At 38.3% G+C, this 6,121-nt stretch overlaps 1 long non-coding RNA gene across 1 annotated transcript in view; it reads left to right on the forward strand.

Moving 5' to 3' along the window:
* The window catches only part of LOC147764427 (uncharacterized), a 34,138-nt gene that overhangs the window by 24,323 nt on the left and 3,694 nt on the right, over positions 1 to 6,121 (forward strand). The window lies entirely within an intron of this gene.

Raw genomic sequence — 6,121 nt, forward strand, 5'->3', positions numbered from 1 at the left:
GTGGGGTTTACGAATTCGGAGTGAGGTTTACGAATTCGGAGTGAGGTTTAAGAATTGAGAGTGAAGTTTAAGTATTCGGAGTGAGGTTTAGAATTGGGAGTGTCGTTTGGAATTTGGAGTGCACTTGTGGGCCACCGCAGGGACTCGTCTGGTTGCACTAACACTATATACGACTTGCATTATTCGAAAGGTGCGATGTGCGCATGACCGGAATTGTGCACTGCAGGGGTCAAAATAGTACCGGAAGCGTTGTTGACAGCGATAGGAACACATGATGGAAGCATAAGACGTGCCGGGGGCGATATTAAACGAACCATTTGAGGCGACAAAGGTGCCGGAGTTGAAAAGTTGGTTAAAATGAAGGTGCCCACACATCAGGCAAAAAAGAAGAGCTGATAAAAATGTATGTTACACGATATTTTCTTAAATACAAGACCAAATACAAAACCCCAATGTGGTCATTATGTAATTATGTTCACCTGAGTCATTTATTGGGGAGATAAATTTGTCACCTGGTTCAGGCAATTATCTGATACAATCTCTGAGGTGGGCTAATGCACTGTACAGGTAATTAGTACAAGCTCACTGTCAGTATCAGTGCATCTATCATTTGTTTCTTCTTCATTATATTTCTGTTGGTTGATTTCGGTTAAAAAATATGACTAGGCATGTCAGTTTTCTGTTTTGTCATCATTCTAATATGTATGTATGTAAATTAATCACTGTTATAGATGTGTTGATGATGACTTTAATAATTATTTTTATGACTATTTTTCACTTGTTTTATAGGTGTAAACTGTACAGTGAGGATAGAGAGAGAAACAAAATATTGGATCCTGACGGCAGAGAAAATTAGAATTAGGCCTACCAGATTGAAGTTTGTGGAGAATGGACCAAGTCCTTGAAGGGAATGCCCAAACCGTTTTTTTTTTAAATATTTGCCTATTAATAAATACAATTCAATATTTCGTCTCACAATTTTATTTTGCATAATAAAATCAATGATGTTGCCTTGGAAATATCTTTCCAAGGTACCTTACGAAATTTCACTGATCCATGTTTTAAAATGCAATGTTTTAAACATTTTCTAGATATGTTCAAGTGCATTGTGATAATAAAAATGAGATATTTGGTAAAATTGATCTCTTTTTTGTTATTTGCATAAGTAATATACGATTCAATACTCCTTCACAGTCAGGTTTAAACCTGGTTTTAGTTTTACTCGGGTCTAAGCAATGGCGATAACAATACTCTAAAACCAAAGTAAAACTAAAGCCAGCTTTAACCTTGCTGAGAAATCAAACCAAAGTTTCACATGACAGTTTTCATGCCATTTTTTTATACTGAGGTAATGTCAAGGTATAAAAAGTCATGAAAATTTTTAATTCCTCTTAGGTTTCAAGACCGATGTAAAATTTAACCATTTCAGGTTTGTTGTGCATAGACTTTATGCTGAAAGTGTGTTTATCAACTTCCTCATGTGCTTCGGACAGTTGTTCCAGCATTTTTTCTCTGTCACACTATTTCTTTATGCATTTTTTTTTTGCTCGTTGTAATTCCACTCTTGTTTCCGAAAGTTCAATTTCTAAAGATCGGATTTTCTGTTCCATACTGAAAATATGTTGTTAAAACTGTCGTTAAAAGCGCATCTGAACCTGCATCTGATACAATGCAGTAGGCATTGTGGTCTGTATTTGAGAAGCCATTTTCGTCCTCGCTGTTCAACTTCCCACTTGCCGCCAGGTTCACTAAAATTTGTCTCAGAGTTATCAACAGTTAAATGTCTAATAAATTTTCTTCGGGGCTTACAAATCTTCGATTCCTTGAGTGGAAATATAGTTGGTCTACCACCCAAATACGATTTATTCCCTCCTTCAAAATGAGCACTACACACACGGTGATGCTTGGCGGGCTCGAACTTACTAAATTTGCCTTCATTTCCCGCTCGTCCAATATTGTCAATCCATATACCTCTCTTTTTTGGGTCCTTGGGGAAAGCATAAAATGAAAAATTTCGATCTCGCTTCGTATTGTTGAAACAAACAGGCACAAAACACATAGAACCGCCGAGAGGCATTTTATTTCTGTGTACAGAAATGGCGGCAAAAGGTCCCACTTTACCCACAATGCATTGCGCTGAATAGCGAAAACGAGACGAATAATGCAAGTCGTATATATGGTTTTGCACTATCTTTCAACTTAATATGTACTGGGTCACTCTTAAGTGTACCAACTGAATCTGCCTGTAACACTCTAGTTACTAAACCCATGTCAACACAAGCACTTCTTCCAAGCAAGTTACTCACATTCTCTCTGACAACATGTACAGTAAATGTATACATTTTTTCTTTAAATTTTGTTTTTGCTACAAACTTGCCAATGTTGGTTAATTTTCCACCTGGACTATTCAACACTACTGTGGTGGGAGAGAGTGTGGGACTTGGCTTTAGACTTTCATACATTGCCTTACTAATTACACTGGTATCTGCCCCTGTATCTATTTTGAAATCTACAGACTGACCATTCATGTCTAATTTAACATTCCATTCTGAATCATTACTACTATTCTCTGTAAACAATGATCCAAGGAAACATTCTACATCATCAGTGTCATCTGCAATAACTTCATAAACACTACCCATTTGTTTACTAGCACTGCTTTTAAAAGTACGAGTGCTCCGACACACGACACCAAAGTGTCCAATTCTATGGCATTTATTACACTTTTTGTTTTGTGCTGGGCATGTTGCATGTCTGTGGTCTAGTATATGGTTACATTGTCCACATCGTCTGGGCTGACCTCTTTGTTGACTGTTTTGACCTCTGGGTTTACCTCTGGCTTGTCTATTTCCTTTCTCCACTTCACTCACGTTTGCAACACTTGGATTAGTACTGTTTTGTAATTTGATCAGTTCCGTACTGCGAACAATCTCTAATGCTGTTTTCAGGGTCAAGTCAGCTTTTAATTGGAGTTTTAATGAGCAATCTCTGTCGGCGATTCCAATTACAATAGCATCTCTTATCTCTTCCTCCTTGTTGGTGAATTCACAATTTTCTGAAAGTTCCACTAAGTTTCTATAAAAAGTCTCAATTGATTCTCCAGGTATCTGTTGACGTTGACGGAATCTTGCCCTTTCATGAATAATATTCCTCCTTGGAATGAAATACTCATCAAACTTAGCAATAACAACGTCAAAATTCTCTGCCTCGGGCTCACCTTCTGAATTTTCTGCCGTACGTAGCATCTGCTGTGGATAGCTTAAAGGTAGAAAATATCTGTTCTGCATCCTTTCCCATAGCATAAATCAGAGCAGATACTTGTATTCCCCCGGCCTCCGAGTCCAGTTTAGTGGCCTGTCTATATTGGATGAAGCGTTGGCGCTATTCTGGCCATTCGTTTGGCGCGTGAAACCTTAAGTTCTCCGGAGGATGGAATTTAGCCATTACGTCAATGGATTTGAGTTTCCTCTCTCTCTCTAGTACCCCTAGAGATAGTTCAGTCCAATTTTTCACGGCACTTCTTATCCCGCTTCTGACACCATGTCAAATAAAGACGAACACGCTAATTCACACGTGTCTTTTTATTCCCATTCTTCTGTAACTACTCACAGGTGGCACTTTAGGCCAAGACGTATATGACAATCTTCTTCGTCTTGTTGTTGCACTAAAATCGACAAACACATTTTTCAAAGCAACTGTGACAATCATTTTCTTTCTCTCTGCACATGCGTCCAGGTATCAGAATTTCCTCCAAGTGCAACTGAGAATTAATTACAGCTTTGGAAACGACTCGCTCCCCCTCATCACTTGACAGGAATCCATCAAAATGAACACAAGGTTACTCCAAGGTAGATCAAATTTCTTGATCTCCAGATGTTCAAAGAGGTTTTCACTAGTCACCTTTGCCACAACAAATGACCCCAGATGATTTAAACATGTGCTGCTTTTTCTCTGAGAAATGAGCAACAAGAACCGTCACTACTTTTTCATGATTACTGTTCATGGCTTCGTCAAGGTTTAGGCTAAATGGAGTGGAGCGGAGTTCCTGCAGCCAGGATTCTGAGAAGATCTCTGCAACTCCATACTTCAGCTTATAGGATGCAGCATGCGCACCCAGCTTCCTTCCCTTGCAGGTTGATCATTTGACAGGGCCCTGGGGGGCCAGCTGCAGTCTCAAGGAATGCTCTGCTATGAAGGACACAACCTGAAAAATATACATGCATGTATGAAAGAGAGAGAGAGAGAGAGAGAGAGAGAGAAATTGTTAAGAGGCTTTTGATATCTATAGTGTACATTTGGTTTGTTAATTTTAAGGCAATTTAAAATAAACATTAAATTGCAATATTCTGAGTTGTGACTGAAAAACTTACCATTGCCTCAGAGTTGCTGGCTCGATCAGAAACAGGAGTCTAAGGAGGCAGATCACTCTTCTCGGCTTCATCAGTAACCTTCTTACGTAGTTGTGGGTTCACTCCATAAAGACTTGTCCTCTGAAGTGGTTGTCCTGAGGAATTGAAAATGAGATTTGATATTTTTTCTAGAAAAATTTACAATTTCCATCCCATTTCCAATGAAAATAAAAACTTGATTTTATATTGTCAACCATTATTGAAAAAAAAAACTAAATTAAAAAACAATAATAGAAAACATGACTCAGACCTTAAATATACGTAATACATCATACCCTGTAGAAATTTCAATAAAAATTTTTTTTAGTCTTTTAATTCTTCATAATTGAGCTTGTTAATAACGATTTAAGTGAAAAAAAAATGATGAAATCACACCACACATGTTTTTGCCTAACTATCAGAGGCCAGTGATTTCCAGTTTAATGGATGTAAAGTAGAATAACAATTACTTGACGATCGCCGTGTCAGTGTATAATATTATCTAAAGAAAACTATACAGAAGTCTCATCTCAGATGCTATGTGTCAAATAATCTATCAGCCATCATATCTGTATTTCAACCGAGCTTGATCAAATAGTTAAGGGAACTTTGTGATAACTGCATTCAGTTAGGCAAGATCGTAGTGTAGGACTGAATGAAGAGCGAGGTTACAACATTTATCAATCAAAAAAATACACAACAGATACACAAATATTGGAGATAAAAATATTAGCTGTTGAATGAAGAAAAAATCACATCATTATTATACACAACAGAGAATTGAATGAGCAGAATAAAAGTGCCATAGACTTGTTTTACTTACCTCCAATCGTGGTATTTCCTTGAAGACCTTTCTTTGCCGTTGCCTGTTTCGCTGTTTCCATGTGGCTGAAGATTGAAGATTTGCCTTTTTTTTACGTAGTAGATTTTGCAATCGCACACGGTACAGTAAGCCACCCCCTCCACCGCAATTTTGCAAATGTGGTCGCCAAGTCTTTCATCTCCTACCAAAGTGTCTGGCCATTTTTCCCAACTCCACAAATTCTTGACATTTTCGGTAAAAGGATCACCGCGTTTGACGACAATATGGCTTGCCATGTTGATCTGGAACCCACAATGCCTTGCGCACAAGGCCTCACCATAGGGAGTATATCTGCGACAGCTAAAGTCAGCCAGCGCTGTGCTTGCAAAACCATCACAAAACGATTTATTCTTTGATTTTTTTAAAAAGTCGGAAAGGGTTCTTAAAAAAGTTGGATTGTGATCACAAAAAATTGAAAATCCTTTGAAAATTGGACTAATTCCAGGCTTTGAACTTAACATGAATCAATGAACTTGCCATGTGCTTTTTCCATGCTCGCTTTTTATTACTACATCACTCACCAAGTGATGGTTTTGGTCAAGACATGACCAGTCAGTAGTTACATGTTTTGGATGGCAGCTGTGTTACCTGTTTTCATATTTCCTTTTGTGGTTTTCTCTTTTGTGGCCTGCATTTCACTCATCATGGTGTTAGCCAGTAGTTAAGATTTCTTTATTGCCTCCTTTTGGCTGGACTTCAGCTTTGTCTGGTCAATGAGGTTGTTGGTTTGCTTGCCTGGGCCCCATCGTGCATTGTGACCGAGCGCAGGAGTCTCGATTCCATAACTCGCCCATACTCGCCCCATATAATACACTGTAGTCTCTATTCGCAATGTGCAATGCTTTCGAGTTAGGTGTTAATTCTCCACTCT

This window comes from Lingula anatina, chromosome 1 (genome assembly GCF_051362555.1).
Source record: "Lingula anatina isolate TDL-2025a chromosome 1, LinAna3.0, whole genome shotgun sequence".
Lineage (NCBI taxonomy): Eukaryota > Metazoa > Brachiopoda > Lingulata > Lingulida > Lingulidae > Lingula > Lingula anatina.